This window comes from Magallana gigas, chromosome 1 (assembly GCF_963853765.1).
Source record: "Magallana gigas chromosome 1, xbMagGiga1.1, whole genome shotgun sequence".
Lineage (NCBI taxonomy): Eukaryota > Metazoa > Mollusca > Bivalvia > Ostreida > Ostreidae > Magallana > Magallana gigas.
This window is the reverse complement of record NC_088853.1, coordinates 45,838,499-45,857,793: the sequence shown is the minus strand read 5'-3', so window position 1 is coordinate 45,857,793 and position 19,295 is coordinate 45,838,499. Positions and strand designations below refer to the sequence as shown.

The 19,295-nt window shown below is 36.7% G+C and overlaps 1 long non-coding RNA gene across 1 annotated transcript; it reads left to right on the top strand.

Moving 5' to 3' along the window:
* The first annotated feature begins 4,127 nt into the window (after positions 1–4,127).
* On the top strand, positions 4,128–13,976 carry LOC136270581 (uncharacterized). Its single transcript, XR_010708381.1, has 4 exons — positions 4,128–4,255; positions 9,249–9,351; positions 13,427–13,581; positions 13,736–13,976. It is a non-coding gene; the product is annotated as an uncharacterized lncRNA (long non-coding RNA).
* The last annotated feature ends 5,319 nt before the right edge of the window (positions 13,977–19,295 follow it).

The following is a 19,295-nucleotide window of genomic DNA, read 5'->3' as shown; positions in this document are numbered from 1 at the left end:
ATGAATTATCATGGAGTTGTCCCCCCCCTCCCCCCCCCCCCCCCCCACACACTTTTTTGTGAGTATGTAAAAAATTGGAATAAAAATAAGGAAGTGAATAGTGAAATTGAAGTTACAGATATTGAAGATTTTGGAAAGTTGGGGTTTTTTTTTTTTTTGCTTGTCAAGATTTTTTAGATGAGTCTGCCCCTCCCCCCCACTTTCAAAAACGATGCTACGTGTCTGAAAGCTACCATATTTTTAAGGGCCGGTCCTCCATTGATCACTGAACTGTTGCATATATGCATTTATTTATAAATAGTGTTAAATGACTATTTGCACTGTATATGTAATAAAAAGAATTAAACTGGAATGGTTAAATTTGAAAAATTCCTTTTATTGAAAATGAGATGAACTATTATGTAAAGTTGTGGTCATAACAAATGGGGGGGGGGGGTCAACCGTTATGGTTGATTACAGGTATTCCATATCTTTAAAAAGCTAGGAAATGCGAACGATCTCTTGATATGTTATTTCAATGCCGATTAAACACGAAACAATTAAGTGATTGGAAAAAAGTACACACACACATATTCTATTTATTGATTCGGCTTCATCTTATTCTCCAGAGCCACTGGAACAATTAAAATCGAACTTGGCACAAAGCGTCCTAAGGGGAAGGGCTTTCGAATTTATTCAAATTAAGAACCATGCAGGTCCCCATTTAAAGGGGAGACTGTTTAGAGTTATTGAAAATTTGTTAGTATTTTTAAAAAAAATCTTCTACTCAAAAACCTTTTGGCCAGAAGAGCTGAAACTTTCGTGGAAGCATTCTGGTACTGTAGATTCAAATCACAACCACAGGGATATAAATTTGGACCACAATGGGTGGGGGGGGGGAGGGTGAGTACATTTAGTACCTGTAGAGAAAAACTCTTAAAAATCGTCTCTCTAAGAAAAAACATTTAGCCGTGAAATTTGTAACTTGTGTGGACACATCCACAGACGATTCGGGTTTTTTTTTTCAAATCATGAATCCAGGAGGAAGGGTTGGGCCACAGTAGAAGTCAATTTTTACACAGGAATGTATACATACTTTAAAAATCTGCTCAAAAACCATTTTAACCGGAAAATCTGTTACTTGAGTTGAGGCATCCTCAGTTAGTGTAGATTCAATTTATTTCGATCATGAGTCCCGGGGGTAGAGTGGGCCACCATGGGGGTCAAATTTTTACAAAGGAATATACTAGTATAGAAAACAATCTCTAATAATCCTCTTAAAAACTTATCTGCCAGAAAAGTTGGATTTTGTGTGGAAGCATCCTCAGGTAGTGAAGATTCAATTTTATTCAAATCATGATTCCAGGGGATAGGGTGGGCAACAATGTGTGTGTGGGGGGGGGGGGTCACATTTTACATAGGTCAGTATATATAGAGAAAATTCTTTAAAAAACATTTGGATAGAAAATGAGCCACTCGTATATGGAAGCATCATCAGGTAGTGTAGAAATTAGTGTTCAAATCACGATCCCAGAGAGTAGGGTGGGGCTGTAATGCGGGGGGGGGGGAGGGGTTCGAATCTTTACAAAGGAACATAGAGAGAAAAATCCTTTAAAATCTTCTCTTTCAAAAACTGAAACATAAAAAGGAGCTTAATATTTATGATATTTATAATATTTAACAAAGGAATATGTGGAGAAATTTAAACAAACAAGAACTGCTCTACTCAGTTGTCTAGATGTTGTCTATTTGATGCTCGAAAGACGGTCTAAAGCTTTCTGATCAGTTATGGATTTTGTTGCTCGGGTGAGCTCTTGTTGTATTTTATTGGGGGGGGGGTATTTATTAACAACAATAATAACGTCATTTATTATACAGGATAGCACAATTATTTTACAAACTATTTCACATTGAGGTCCTAATAACGCATTTACTGATTGATCTTACAAAATCATGTATTAATGTGAGTTAAACTGTGTGTCGTATTTTTTTTTTTACATATATTACGTCAGATAAGCACAATACCACTATAATAAACAATTGCTTATTTATTTACTGACTTGAACAGGCTGACCTTAGACTGCCGGAAGTTGTACAGTACTACATGTAACCATGGTTATCTTCATATATATGGAACAGTCGACTGCTCCTTCTATGTAACATTCTGGTAGAAAATAACGGTAATTTACGAGGTGTCTTTTTTTTTAAATTCTTTTTTAATGATGATAATGAAAAGATTATAAGAGATAAATGTCAAAATAAAATGTTTTTAGCTAGCTTCGTTCAACGAGCTTCATGGACATCGACTAGTCTTATTTCATTACATGCATGAAAATAAATGACATTTTTTGAAACAGAGAGAGAAATAGCTTAATCTTTAAAGTCCAGGCAAGTAGTATCGTTCCAAAAAAAAAAAGGGGGGGGGGGGGGTCTACAGATAAAGGTCTTTAATATTTGTGCATGGTATCTTACTTTGACAGTATCTTTGGTTTAACTTTGATTTTTTAACACGGACCCTTAATTTTTTTGTCGGGTGGGGTGGGGGTGGGTTAAAAACTTCTTTATATATGCAAGTTTATTAAATATGCCTGTTTAAACACACACAGAGAGAGAGAGAGAGAGAGAGAGAGAGAGAGAGAGAGAGAGAGAGAGAGAGAGAGAGAGAGAGAGAGAGGGAGGGGGGGGTTGCAGGTTCCCTCCTCTTCCACCCCCAAATATACATGTATTGAGTTTTATCCACTATAATTTCTGACTCTATTATGTGAATAATGTGTCGTGATTTCGATATCAATTTATATATTAAATATATTTACATATCTAAAATTACACACTACACGTGGAGAAGAAAACAATTTTGGATGATAGATAATGTATTGAATCTTTTCTGTTTAAGACAAACCGATACACTAATCTAATATCGGACATTTGAAAAAAAAATGTATTTATAACTCTAGGGATTCGAACTAGCGACCGGGGTCTGCAAAATCAAATTTATATACTTAAACGGCCATCTGAGAGAATCGTAGCGATAAACAGTATATGTACATAGATATACACTGTACATGTACATAAAATAAGTTCAAACATTCCAATAACTCTCAAATTGACAAATACCTGCCCACAGTGAAGAAATTAAATGTATAAAACACAGAGAAATTCCCTATATTTACATATTTGACCTTTTTATTATTTGCATGAGAAAAATTTGTTTGTCATTTATTGAGAGGGCTATACAAATACTTGTCCAGATCCCATTGTAATTATATTACAAGTTCAAACCAATCACACCATTAACACTAGACTACGTACACTTCAAATTCAAAAATGGTCTTATCAATATGTTTGGTCCTAGAGAATGGCTGATATTTATGCGCTAAACCTCAAATAAAGAAGAAAATGTCTATACGTATATACAATGCGCAGATCGGGGGGGGGGGGGTGCGCTGGAAAATTCAATTTTAGTTAATCTCCATATGTAAATTTACCGAACATTAGCCTTGGATACCACTGGCAAATGCAAATATCCCTTGGACCCCCCCCCCCTTAAAAAGATTTGGATCTGCGCATGCATACATGTACTTATATTACTTTTATTAGTTTACATTTATCTCTTTATCGTGTATGTTATATCCCACTGAATTACACGTATGACTTTAATGTTCGACATATTTTAAACAACATTTCTACACATCTTGATCTTTTACCCAATAATGTTTCTACAGTCTAAAGTTAACTGTCCAAATATTGTACCCATGATTGGTCGCTCACGACACGGTCGGCCTCACTGCCCACGTGACAAAGATCAGGAGCCGCGCATTGTTCTGAGCAGATTTCGCGGGCAGCAGACGTAAACCCAGTATGGTCAGAAAAATTTCCCTCAAAGAGGAACCTCCCTTGTTTTGAATGAAGCCTTGTAGAACTCGATAGGTACGTAGAAAGATGTGTATATTATGCCCTTTTGTTTTATATTCTTTGCGACTTTTATAACGCCAGGCCTGAAATTAAAACAGAATAACGCTTTTGAATTGCTGAAAATTCCGAAAAGAATCCGGTAATGTAACAACGGAATAATGCGCTTTTCATAATTTATATCGTTTTAAACACCATCCACTAATAATACCTCTCTTTTTAAGCAGAAGACCCCCCCCCCCCCCCCCGGTTCAGTGTTCGAGCTGACCCTGATGCGGAACTTAGCTGGGAAATTCGGAAATGTCAAAGAATACTTCGTGGGAAGACATGCACATTATATATGCAGCTCGGAGACTATAGTACAATGGTAATGTATTATCAGCATTACATGTGTATCATAATTCATGACTTGCTGAATTTTAATCCATATTCAAATGTGTCTTGCGCACATGCGCAGATCTAGAAAGGCTTTCACGGGGGGGGGGGGTGTTGAAGAAAACTTTTGTTTTTCTGGCCTTTATTCAGTAACTTCAAATTGAATAGTTTGATTTTTCATTGGGGGGGGGGGAGGCTGGACCCTTCTAGTTCTGCGCATGATATCTTTGTAAATTTTTGCATTAGGCTAAGACATCACAAAGACGTCAGTAAAAAAAAACCCTTCGCTTTTGAATAACTTTAAGCTTTATTTTTATTGTTTATTCCCCCAAATTATATTATTTCAGTATTAATTATCTATTTAAAATTATTCTTATAGGGTCACGTGATTCTGCTTAAATTAGATGTCTTGGTTTTCATGATGAAAAATTTATTTGTAATAAGTTGTTAGATAATAAAAAGTGCTTGGAGCTCAGGCTAAGAAAAATTTATGCTATAAAATATTTAATTTCTAAAAAGTAGTGTATACAATATTTGCAGGGCGGGGGTGTCCACTGTATTTGCTTTCATTCAATTTTTATTTTCAATTAATTTCGTCACACACACTGTTCCCAGTTATTTGTATATTTTTAGAATGCACCACTGCATTTTATCAACGACGACAGTGTCTAACAAAAAACCTTTTCAACGCCAGAAATTATTTCTTTTACTTAAATTTGAATTGATGACATCGAAATATTTTTTTTTAAAGTACGTAGTTTTACTACACAATAAGAAATTTTGGTTTCTATTTATTTATTTTTTCCATTGGAACATTTCAATTACTGATAAAAAAAAAATGTAAAGTCCAGTGTGAAATATACACATTTTTATATACATGAATGATGTATCTATGTTGAGATAAACTAGTGTAAACTGTTTTAATTGAGTTTTTCATCCCACATTGATCCCGCCCTTATAAATTGCCATGAATTCTTCAGTGTTACACAGAGGTAAGGTATAGGGGTGATTTTAAGAATTTACCTAATATAGAAGCAAATTATATTCAGCAAATTGAAGTTTTAGTTATGTGAAATTATTACAAAAATGTATGCACACTTCAATGCTGGGTTTTGATTGTGTTCATTTTAAGGAGGGGGGGGGGTCAATTTTGCAGAGAACGTAATGTTGTTTACAAAATGTTATCATCATCCCTTGTAGTTGCGGGGGGGGGGGGGGAATTACAATTTTTTATTAGAATGTATGAAATAGTTTGAAGCCAATCAGAAGTTTTGTGAATTTTGCTTTAAAGAATCATTAACCACTTAGGCAGAAATTTTAACCAAGAAATAGTGTAATATAGAGCTGGCTATAACTTGTAAAATTAAAAAATTACAGATAAAAAATGATAGGGTCATTCGGGGCAACTATTTTGGAGGGTCCTAATTAAATGGGGGTTCAAATTATATGTAGTCTAGTAACTTTTGTTATAAGTCAAACTTATTCCATCATACATGTAATTGATATGGGGGAAAAATATTTTTGAGTCACAAAAAATATTTTGTTAAAAAAAATGACCAAAATCGTACAGATGAAAACATATTAGGTACATCGATGTGTAAATTTCTATAGAAAGGGGCATAACTCTGTTTAAATTTGTTTAATTGTTACAAAATTTTAAAACTTCACATTTGATAACTACCGGTGGGCATTTTTTCACAATTGTTTCATTATTTTCTCAGAAAAATGTTGAATTTATTTGCCGAGTTATAAAGGTCCCTTTTCTAACACTGATTTACTTGATACAAATAGTTTATATGCATGCGCTTGATTCATTCACCACAAAATGAATGATTCTTGTTGTTCAGCTCGTGCTCTTGCTTTAAAAGAAAAACAATATTTATTGTTATACTTTCATGTTAAATACTGAAATCTGATTGGTTAAGACGCAGTTAATAATATTTACTATTACCCTCAGCGTTAGCAACGCACTTGGCAACGGGTAACATTAAAAAATGTTACATGCGCGAAAATTATGCGTGTACGGTTCGCTGTAGAATTCACGTTATTCCTATATAAAAGCAGTAAAATTTTCTTTAAAATTTTAAAAAAGTCTTTCAGTATAACAAAATAAATAGTGCCTGTTTGGGAGGATAACAGTTGAAATTGACACCCCTCGAAAACCATTGTCAACCTCCGCTTCGCGTCGGTTGACAATGGTTTTCTCGGGGTGTCAATTTCAACTGTTACCCTCCCAAACAGGCACTATTTATATATTGCTTGCCGACAGACTGTTTAAAATATAAATTATCCGTGTGAATTGAAGAAACCACATCAACGGGGTTACACATTTTAATTTTTACAGGGTCTTGAGAGATGCTGTGTGATTAACATCGTATTTTACTGTAAACACAATAACAAAGAGGGTTTTAAGCTCATTTATAGAAAATTTATTTTTAATAATTGTATTATCGGTAATTGATTGCGTACATACGTATTTATGAATTACTCTAACGCACTTAATTTCATTTAACTCATTATGTAAAGCTTTATTCTTTTCGCAAGTTAATGTGTAAATACATTCGCATTAAAACAAACTTAATACTTTATTTTGCATTACAACTTTATTCAGAATCGGAAAAAAAACAGCAAACAAATTAAACTTATTTTAACACCTCAATTTTGAAGCTGGCTCTATTATAGATTAATTAGAACTTAAGTTACGATAAAGTAAGTGGAAAAAATTAGAGAATACTACGCTGAAATATAGTATGCTCGCGCATATTTGCAGCTGGTATCTGCTCTATTGATCGCACGTAAATGCACAGAAATGCAAATATGCATAAAAGTAAATAACTACTATTAAAAAAAAGCATTTTCTGGTATTTATATATTTTAACAACTGCTTGAACTAAATTTCAAATGAAGTAAAATATAGTTCATAAATGCCAGATACGCGTCATATTGATAAATTATACGTACATCACACATATTGATTTGAAATATTGTAACATTGTTCAGGCATGTTCACGAAGCTATCTTAGGACCAAGTTGTGTCCTAAGTACGTCTTAGGGTACGTCTTAGTCTTAAGTCTGTTTCTCGAAGCTCTCCTAAATTTAGGAAACGTCATAACTTTGATTTAACTTAAGGACATCACCTACCTTATCCTAAAATCATCCTTAGGCTGTATAATAATAACGTTTTGGGGATATTGGGGCTGTTGTGAAGCTTTTCCCTAAGACCGATAGAATAAAGCAATATTTTTACAGTTCCAATATTTCCAACAAACATCTAATTCCTTTCATTTTATCAATATAAATTGGAGGGACCCTGATGCTCCCCCCGCAAATACTGTCTCTGTTTGACAAATGAAAATTATTCACTTATTTTTAATATATACAATATACACTTAGTAAGTTACATTCATTTTCTTGATTACTTTTGGATAAGATTATTCAAATTTCCTTGGCTAAAAAGTAAAACATCGGTTTATATAAGCAAGACGTGATCATAAGAATTTTTCTCACTTTATTCTGAAAAAAATAATCTTTGAAAAAATCGTAAAGTTGAATAAACTGTATCTATGAATTTTCTAGATATATTACAACTTATTTCGTATTTACCATCGTGTATCCTATATATAGCAGATTAAAGGGAAATTGGTTGTGTTTCTACATGTAACGTTAAATTCTATGAAAAGCGCATTTTTATGTATAACATACACTAGAATGGCACGATTATCAAATGTTAATTTACACTCAAAGAATGGACACGTGTTATTTTAATAATTATTTGCTTGTAAGCCAATTCTGTCCTGCATGATACAAATTTTAATAGAAAAAAGCAGTAATTTAGATTTCTGGGGGTGCTGTTTAATTTTTTTTAATTTTTTTTAATTTTTGATTTATTTTCTTTGTTTTTGTTTTTTGGGGGGAGGGGGGGGGTATTTTTAACTATTCATAAGTTGTTATTGTTCAGTGATATATATTTAAGTAAATGTAAATTTTTAAAAATGAAAACGATAAAATTACTAGTTTAAGGCCTATAGTGTTTCATGTAACTACCACCACGTGTCTTAAGTTGATCTTAGGATGTTCCTAAGTCACATCTTAGGAACACACTTAGGTCATATCTTAGGAAACTTTCGTGAACATGCCTGCAGATCGGTTTAGTTTTGATTTAGTTTCTTTTCTTTTTGTTTTGATTTCGTTTAGTTTCGGTAGATTTCATTTCGTTCCAGTAGATTTCGTTTAGTTTCGGTAGATTTCATTTCGTTCCAGAAGATTTCGTTTTATATCATTTCATTTTGTTTCGTTTCGTTTCTATTTCGTTTTGCACTTTACAGGTTCCCTTAATAAGAGGGAGCTATTAATGAGTTTCAGAATACTGTGATTATACTTGTATTGTGATAAAATATAATGTCAGCGAGGAGTGGCCATAATTCAAAAGGTGGGGGTGGGGGGGGGGGGATCAAAATTAAAAACAAATTAAATCCTACTGATAGAGGATATACAACGTGTAAAATTGATATCTATAAGCAAGCTTGTAAATAATAATTTATGATTTAGACAAAGCATATTCTTGAGGTCAGAGTAAAGCAACTATCAGGGGGGGGGGGGGGGTCCAAGGTTCTGGGGGGAAAATGATTAAGGAAATTAATTTCAGTAGATTCCTCTACTTAATAATATTATGATATTATTTAAAGACAACGCAAGAAATTCATATTTGCATAAATTACGTTTTAATATTCCATCATTTGTCAACTATACAAATAATTTAAGTTTGGCGTTTGTGATTTCATGCTCACAATTTGTTATTAAAAGGGGAAATCAGTATATGACAAGTTTATAATTTTTATACAATGACAACTGGGAATCAGAATGAGACACATATAAAATCCACATTTGATATGAACTCAAGCTATCTTATAGAGTTTTTAGATTGTTTGATATACATGTATAAAGTTTTTTTGATAGTATGAAAAAGGACTTAATTCTTCTTACAGCTTGCTATGAATGATGTTGGAGGATTGGATCTAACAGCCATTACATCATCATCATCATCAGCTGAATCAGTTTCAACAAAAAAGTCCAGCTACCTGTATTGTGGTAGGGCCATTCCTTCTGTGCTGTTACTGTAAACCAGCTCTTATTTGTGTCAACTTTATTTCGCAATATGTAGATTTTCATGAAAATACCAGAGACATTTGAGTACTGGTTTGTGGCGATTAATATTTGTGACGATGAGGATATCGCAAACCTCGCAAAAATTGTTGACATGCAAATAAAGTTGGTTTACAGGATCTTGTTAAGGTACTCCACACCCTGTGATAATACATGTACGGTATTCAGATTTATGGTGACATATTTAAGGTCTTCAGTTTCTAATGGACGACCTTAAATATGTCTCCATTGAGCAGCATTCATTAATTCACACACCCATCTTACCTAATTATGCCAAACTTGCTCTCATTGAAAGCCCATGTATATCATAATATATTCAGAATATTCAGAATTAATTCATCATGACATATTTATATTGATTATTTTGACTAAATTCATGATCAGTAACTCCTTTCCAAAAAGTGTGGAGCATCCTTATAGCTGAATTAGTCTTTTTTTATACAATCAAGTTCCATAGAAAGAGTTGCCTTTCTTAGCATACACACATCAAAGATAAATACAAAGAAAGAGTGTGTGGTCATATTTTTAACTCACTCAGAGGAAGTTGAAGTATGTAAATACATGTATACTCTTAGCAACAGGTTCCTATTAAAGATTTTTGGAGCAGGTCCCATGTCTAAGTTATGAGAGTTCCAAACTTTACCAACTGCATCTATGGTTACTAATTGTGAATAAAATAGACTTGGATGGTCATGCAATCTGCAATTGAGCAATGAAGGAAATAGAAGTATTTGGAGCAGGAGCTTTATATCCAAGGTATATAGCTGGTCATATCTTCACCAAACTTAAATGGATGATGCATCTTTTGATAAATATAATTTATACTGTATTAAACAGGATAGGAGACTGTTCAATCTTACCCAACCAAATTAAGGTTTTGGATGCTCTCAAAGTATTTGTCACATTGACACATTCACATTAATTCAAGTACAGAACTTGATCTTGATATTGGATGCTAGTGTAAGGTGGTAAGGGACACCTCCATGTTGTGATGTACTTCCTATCAAAATAAAATCTAGTACATTTTTAATTTTATGCCTCCCCCCCCCCTTCAAAAAGAAAAGTTGTAACCTAACAACATAGTGCAATGGGTTAGAGCATTCATTAGGAATTTGTAAGTCATATGAGTTTGAACATCATTGGGGCTTTTATAATTTTTACCCTTCAAAGAATATTTTTTGTCAAATAGAACTACATGAGACATGATGCATTTCTCACCCTCCAATTTAAGTTCTAAAGAGAGGTTTAAAAATAAGGTTGGAGATAGTTGAAATCATATTGAAGATAAGTATGGAAAAGGTTTTCACCCAGGAGACATCATATATAAATTAGTTTAGAAATGAAGATTGTCTTAGCTTGATAAATTTATGTTTTTTAAGCAAAATAAAGGCGTTTTACAATGTTTTTTTTTACTTTGAAACATCAAGCGCATGCCTGCGCAGGTACCATTTTTAACTTACTAAGATAAAGTCGGAGGAGCTTATGCTGTATAAATGTATAACCCCGGCGTTGGTGTCTGGACCTGATTAAGTTTTTGGTGCAGGTCCTGTACCTAATTATTACTGGTCCTAACTTCACCAAACTTGCATGGATGATGCATCTAGACCCACTTATGGACATGAAAGACTTGGATGCTGAATCTGGACCATGAATTTCAGATGCTGCAGTAGGTTAAGTTTTTTGGAGCAGGTTAAAGTTTTTTGAGCAGGTGCCCTTTGATAGCCATTTCTAAGTTACTACTGGTCCTAACTGATGATTATATTTTAGTTACTACTGGTTCTAACTTCACTAAACTTGCATAGATGGTGCGTCTTATAATACTTATGCACTTGAAGGTTTGAATGCTGAATCTGAGCCATAGATTTTGGATGCTCTATGAGATTAAGGTTTTTGAGCTGGTAAAAGTTTTTAGAGAAGGTGGATTTTGATAGACTAATCTTAGTTATACCCCCGCAAACAAAGTTTAGGGTGGGTATATTGGTTTCACCCTGTCCGTCTGTCCATCTGTCTGTCTGTCTTTCCGTATGTCCGTCTGTCTGTAGATGCAACATTGTCCCCCCTATAGAATTTTTTACTACTGCATGGAACAGTCTAAAAATTTGTACATATGTTGATCACCATCTGAAGATGTGCACCTGCAATTTTTAGCTCACTGAGACAAAGTCAAGGGGAGCTTATGCTATACCCCCGGCGTCGGCGTCCGGACCTGATTAAAGTTTTTGTTGCAGGTCCTGTATCTAAGCTATTACTTGTCCTGTCTTCACCAAACTTGCATGGATGATGCATCTGGACCTACTCACGGACTTGAAAGACTTGGATGCTGAATCTGGGACATAAATTTCAGATGCTGGAGGAGGTCAAGGTTTTTGGAGCAGGTTAAAGTTTTTGTTGCAGGTGCCTTTTGATAGCAATATCTAAGTTACTGCTGGTCCGTACTTCACCAAACTTGCATGTATGGTGTGTCTTATAATACTGGTGCACCAGACAGGCTTGAGTGCTGAATCTGAGCCATAGGTTTTGGATGCTGGAGGAGGTTAAGGTTTTTAGAGCTGGTTTAAGTTTTTGTTGCAGGTGCCCTCTGATGATTATATCTTAGTTACTACTGGTCCTAACTTCGCCGAACTTGTATGGATGGTGCGTCTTATGATACTGATGCACCTAACAGGTTTGAATGCTGAATTTGAGCCATAGGTTTTGGATGCTTGATGAGGTTTAGTTTTTTGGAACAGGTCACAGGTTTTATTGATGATAGCTTGCATAGTTGATTTAGCTATATTATAAATGAAACGCAGAGGTTGCTTCAGATGGAGAGCCTGATCTCCATTATCTGTTTTAGTGTGATTTTTAAAGATATTTCAAGGAATTTAAATGCAACGTTTATTTACACAAGAATACCCATAGATTAAGAATCTATATATAGTTACCCAATTAGACTTCCACAACTTTAATTGTGACATCACAAACAGTGCATTTTCCAGTAATTTTCATAAAACTGAGCAGAAGACACCAATTCCTTTAGTGGTTTAAATAGAAAAATATGTCCGCATCTGTCGCCCACGATGAAACTCGCATTATAATTTATCATGTGATATCAAATAAAATATATTAATTTTGTTGTGGGCGACGGCTGTGGACACATTTTCCTCTTCAAAAAACTGTGAGAAAAAGTGGCATTTTTCATCATTTTTTACCAAATCTTAGAGATATGCAAAAATGTTTAAGTCAAAACTATTTGTTGAAACAAGATTAAAGTGTATAACTTGGTACTTTATATACACACATGTTCAAGATGGTACATGTGTATTGTTATGAGATTTAAACAACTTTTGAATTTTAGGGCAAATATTGAAAGAACCTGTACCCTCTTCTTTCACATTGACATACTGTGTACAGGGAAATATTCGCCCCCGTTTTATTTTCACCCCTTTCGCCCACGTTGTCATTGGACAAATTCAAGACAGGGTGAATTTCTTTAACTCAAATTATTTTTTTTTTCACATAATTTTGTTTGGGCAAATTCAAGACAGAGCAAACCATTTGAGAGTATTATAGATGGGGGAAAATAATCCTGTATTCAGTAGTCATTTGACATCAATACAAACAACACGTACCAGTCTCTATGTACATCAATATTTCCAAAGATTGGCAGAAAGGTTTGTAACGTAAATCTTATATGACACTCTTAAAGTTTATATGACATATGGGTAGGCAAATAAACTGTGCATATTTCATAGAGCTGGAAACAGTATATTCTGTATTAGTATTTTCTATGTAAACAAACAAGTCTATGGCATAATATTGTATTGTATGATAAGTATGAGATTTTGTATCATTCATTAGTATATTCTCACGTCTGTGAATATAGCTTCATAAAGACATATATGCAATTATTGTAATTTTCAATTGTTAGAAAGATATTGAATGGTCTTTTAGTTATTAACCTGCTTGGAATATTATGAAGATGATATTTCCATGTACCAATAAATCTATCGATTCGTAGATTTGTAGACATTGGTAAGACTGAACCTTCACGACTTCAAATTAAAAGCAATTGGTGAAGATGAGGTGCAGTGCAGCAGTTTTACAGCATTACAGATACAAGGATGGCAAATTACAGTACTCAGAAACCAGGAATGGGGTCAATTACATTCTAAAGTAATTAATGAAACAATAACTTTAAACTGTCAATTAAATTACCATTACAAGGATTTTCAAATGCAATTAATAAGATTACAATTACTTTGCAAATGTAAGTATTAAATCATTTGAGAAAATATACATTTATTGACTTCTCAATTTTTTTCATGAGAGATATGTAGACATGGATGAGAGTGAACCTTCACAACTTCAAATAAAAGGCAATTGGTGAAGAAGAGGTGCAATGCAGCAGCTTTATTGCATTAGAGATACAAGGATGGCAAATTACAGTACTCAGAAACCAGGAATGCTTTAAACTGTCAATTAAATTACCATTACAAGGATTTTCAAATGCAATTAATAAGATTACAACTACTTTGCAAATGTAATTATTAAATTATTTGATATATACATTTATTGACTTCAAAATTTTTTTCATAAGAGAGGAGTGAGCGGAGCAAGTTGGTAGAGAGGGGAGTGAGTGAGGATTGAGTAGGTACCACCACTCACTCCCTTCTCACTCCCCTCTCACTCGCTACTCACATCTCTCACTCCTCTCTCACTCACCTCTCTCTCTCACCTCTCACTCACCACTCACTCCCTTCTCACTCACCACTCACTCACCACTCAGAGGGGAGTGAGTGGTGAGTGAGAGGGGAGTGAGTGGTGAGTGAGAGGGGAGTGAGTGGTGAGTGAGAGGGGAGTGAATGAGGAGTGAGAGAGGAGTAAGAGGGTAGAGAGGGGAGTGAGTGGTGAGTGAGAGGGGAGTGAGTGGAGAGAGTGAGTGGTGAGAGAGGGGAGTGTGAGTGGAGAGAGTGAGTGGTGAGAGAAGGGAGTGAGTGGTGAGAGAGGGGAGTGTGAGAGGGGAGTGAGTTAGGAGTAAGAGGGGAGTGAGTGGTGAGAGAGGGGAGTGTGAGTGGAGAGAGTGAGTGGTGAGAGAGGGGAGTGTGAGTGGAGAGAGTGAGTGGTGAGAGAAGGGAGTGAGTGGTGAGAGAGGGGAGTGTGAGAGGGGAGTGAGTTAGGAGTAAGAGGGGAGTGAGTGGTGAGAGAGGGGAGTGTGAGTGGAGAGAGTGAGTGGTGAGAGAGGGGAGTGTGAGTGGAGAGAGTGAGTGGTGAGAGAAGGGAGTGAGTGGTGAGAGAGGGGAGTGAGTTAGGAGTAAGAGGGGAGTGAGTGGTGAGAGAGGGGAGTGTGAGTGGAGAGAGAAGGGAGTGAGTGGTGAGAGAAGGGAGTGAGTGGTGAGAGAGGGGAGTGAGAGGGGAGTGAGTTAGGAGTAAGAGGGGAGTGAGTGGTGAGAGAGGGGAATGTGAGTGGAGAGAGTGAGTGGTGAGAGAAGGGAGTGAGTGGTGAGAGAGGGGAGTGTGAGAGGGGAGTGAGTTAGGAGTAAGAGGGGAGTGAGTGGTGAGAGAGGGGAGTGTGAGTGGAGAGAGTGAGTGGTGAGAGAAGGGAGTGAGTGGTGTGAGAGGGGAGTGAGTTAGGAGTAAGAGGGGAGTGAGTGGTGAGAGAGGGGAGTGTGAGTGGAGAGAGTGAGTGGTGAGAGAAGGGAGTGAGTGGTGAGAGAGGGGAGTGTGAGAGGGGAGTAAGAGGGGAGTGAGTGGTGAGAGAGGGGAGTGTGAGTGGAGAGAGTGAGTGGTGAGAGAAGGGAGTGAGTGGTGAGAGAGGGGAGTGAGTTAGGAGTAAGAGGGGAGTGAGTGGTGAGAGAGGGGAGTGTGAGTGGAGAGAGTGAGTGGTGAGAGAAGGGAGTGAGTGGTGAGAGAGGGGAGTGTGAGAGGGGAGTGAGTGGGGAGTGAGAGGGGAGTGAGTGGGGAGTGAGAGGGGAGTGAGTTAGGAGTGATTTAGGAGTAAGAGGGGAGTGAGTGGTGAGAGAGGGGAGTGAGTGAGTGGTGAGTGAGAAGAGAGTGAGTGGTTAGTGAGAGGGGAGTGAGTGATTGGTGAGAAAGGAGAGTGAGAAGGGAGTGAGTGGTGAGAGAAGGGAGTGAGTGGGGAGTGAGAGGGGAGTGAGTGGTGAGTGAGTTGGGAGTGAGTTAGGAGTAAGAGGGGAGTGAGTGGTGAGAGAGGGGAGTGAGTGAGTGGTGAGTGAGAAGAGAGTGAGTGGTTAGTGAGAGGGGAGTGAGTGATTGGTGAGAAAGGAGAGTGAGAAGGGAGTGAGTGGTTAGTGAGAGGGGAGAGAGAGGGAGGGGGGTGAGTGAGAGCGGAGTGAGTGAGAAGTGAGTGGTGAGTGAGAGGGGAGAGAGGGAGTAAGTGGGGAGAGAGTGGGGAGTGAGTGGTGAGAGGGGAGGGGAGTGAGTAGTGAGTGGGTGGGGAGTGAGTGGAGAAAGAGTGGTAAGTAAGTGGGGAGAGCGAGGGGAGTGAGTGGTGAATGAGAGGGAAGTGAGTAGTGACTGAAAGGGATGAGTTAGAGGGGAGTGAGTAGTGAGTGAGAGGAGAGTGGTTGGTGAGTGAGTGGGGAGAGGGGAGTGAGTGGTAAGTGAGAGGTTAGTGAGATAGGGAAGAGAAAAGGGAATGAGTGGTGAGGGAGTGGTACGTAAGAGAGTAGTAAGTGGGGAGTGAGTGCGGAGAGAGAGGGGAGCGAGTGGGAAGAAGAGAGAAAGGATTGAGTGTTGAGTGAGAGAGGGGAAAGAAAGGGGAGAGTGAGAAGCGAATGGGAAAAGAGAGGGGAGCAAGTTGGGAGTGGGAAGGATGTGGGGTGTGAAGTGGGAGAGAAGGGAGCGAGATTGGGAGAGAGTGGAGCGAGTGGGAAGGGAATGGGGAACGAGTGGGGAGTGAGAGGGGAGAGAGTGGTGAGCAGGTGGAAGAGAGTTGGGGGAATGGATGAGTGAGAGGGGAGCGAGTGGGAAGTGAGTGAGGGGAGTGAGTGGTGAGTGAGAGGGGAGTTAGAGAGGAGGGAGTGGTGAGTGAGACGAGAGAGGGGAGAGTGGGAAGCGAGTGGGAAAAGAGAGGGGCGAGAGAGAGAGAGAGGGGGGAGCGAGTGGTAATTAAGCGAGTGGATAGCGAGAGTGGAGAGACAGGGGAGAAAGAGGGAATCGAGTGGGGAGAGAGAGTGAAGAAAGTGGGGAGAGAGAAGGGAGTGAATTGGGAGTGAGAGGAGAAAGAGAGTGGGAAGCGAGAGGGAAGAGAGTGGGGAGCAACTGCAGAATGAGTGGGAAGAGAGTGGAAAGGGAAAATGGGTCTCATAAAGATTATGCCTCGTCTCGGTAACTAGTACATGTAGCACTATAATCTGTAAATACTTATGCTTCATGTCTTATATATATATAATATTATATATCATTTGTTCATTATACATTTATTGCACGATGTGGATGAGGATGTGAAGATTTATTCTCCCCAAAAAATTATTTTTCCCGAGAGGAAACCTCGGAATACTGAGTATATGATTTTTCTTGGGGGATTAATTTTCATATCTCCCGAGCATTCATGTAGCAGTTGTTTATAATACCGAGTAACATAGACAATATAGAAAACGTCGTATTCTAATCGTGTTTCAACTCTATTGAAGTAATAATGCCTTGTACGAGAATATTTTAGATTTAATCAGTATGCTTGTCCTTGGGCTTTTTCTTACGCATACTAGTAAAGGAAATCACATGCAAATTGTACAGCTAAAAGATTCCTGATTTTCTTCAGCGATATCGATATTAATTTCAGGATTTGTGAGCATGATGAGGGGCGTATGATATAAATTTGATGATGAGTAGGCATTGTAACACATATAGATTTGAGTATTTTATCTACATTAAGGTGTTATGAGATATCTTCATGTTGTGACGTATTTCCGATCGAAATAATAAATTCAAAAATAATTCTAAAATTTTCTCAAAATAGTTTAATACCTAAACAACATAGCGCAGTAGAATAGAGCGTTAACTACTTGTAAATCTGTATGACATGAGTTTGAAACTCGCTAGGGATTTTATAAATTTTACCTTTCCCAAAAATTTTAAAACTCATTTTTTTTTGGGGGGGGGGGTCAGATATTGTAATATTTGAAAATTTTCAAACGGTGAAAGTAATTTGATTATAATATATTTCTATCCACATCAGTATTGTAAGGTGTCCCATACTACATGAAATGAAAGAAACGCGGAGGAATCGATAAGCGATATGTTTGACATCTCAATCACTTGTAATATGGCCTTCCTAATGAACTCACATCTTTAAATACGAATATGGTCTTTGGTCATATTTCATCACCCACGCTGATTGGTTGGATCAGACTGACACTCTATAATGTACAAGAGGCACACGGCCCATTCAGCATATAATTAAGCAGTATTCGTACTTTCCTTCACTCGGAGAATTTGTTTACAGATGTCTGTATGAAGTTTCTCGATATTTCAACCATTATCATTTCCCTATATTTTTGGAACAATAATTAACAATTCTGCCAATAAAACAACCAAAAAGCAACAATAAAGTTTCTATATTAAATTACTTTCCCGGTATATTTTTTCTAAGTGCAAACAATGCTTTTCTGCCTTGTTCTGATAATTGTTTTTCAGCTTTAGAATTTGTTGTTAAAGTTAAAAAGTATTCCTAAGAACATGTAAATGAATTGATTTACAATTACCAATGTGCCAACACTCACTATTTTTTCATTCTATCGTTATTTCTGAAAAACACAATTTTTGACTTTTTTGCATTAACATGCATTTTCCAAATATTACAATATCTATATAATTCATTCAAAAGACATTGTAAAGCCACAGGGCCGTGTCATCAGCACACATTTATAGAAACAGATTTAGGAAAGATAACTCGTAAGACAAACAACTATTTTCGAAATCGTTGACATACAGATTGAATAGAATAGGTGATAACACTTCGCCCTGCATTAATCCTAGGTTATTACAAAAACATTCTCTTTAAAAATCCGTCAACACCAATACAGGATTTCACATGACGATCCAGTGATTTCCCTTCAATGCCAGCCTATGGAAGTTTAAGCCACAAAAGTTGTCTATCAATAGAGTCAAATCAATAATCATTTCAAGGCGTTTGTTTTTATAAACATATATCTTTAATTGATGATTAGGCACGGAACAATGACCTGATATAAAACAGGTCACATCTAATTTGACTAAGATGATATTGAGCTCAATAATCTGTAAGCGTTACAAGAAAATGAAAAAAGCTAAGACATTTGCTTATGGATATTTAGATAAATTTCTTTTCAATTTATTTTAAATCAAATATATTTACTACCACCATTAAGTATTCACATTTTCAATTTATTTGAGTTTAAGATAACATGTGACAGTAGCATTATCTAATTTGAAAAATGATTAATCGACTAAGCTAAACGAGTAAAATTGACATGGCTAGTAATAAAGTATAAGATTTCGTTCCACATAATTCTGTCATATAATATTTGTTAGATGTGAATCAGATACTACATGTTCTCTGAGCTCAATTTTTGACTACGATTTAAGAAAAATGGAAAAACAAACAAACAAACAAACAAATAGTCCAGTTAAGTCGAATTTGCCATGCAGGCCGATTGTAAAACCTGGTTTAGCACGTCCCCAGTCGGCGGAGTGATGGCGTTATGTAAGACAATGCCCTGTCATGTTAGTTACACTCAGAGAGGGATACCTTAATAAGTGGTCACGCATCACGTGTTGCAGTAGACGTAAACCCCTCATTAACACCACACACACGGCAAATGCACGGCCCGTAGTGGGTCAAGTTCGCTTTATCGTAATGCTTTATTTATGTACACGTCTTACGTAAT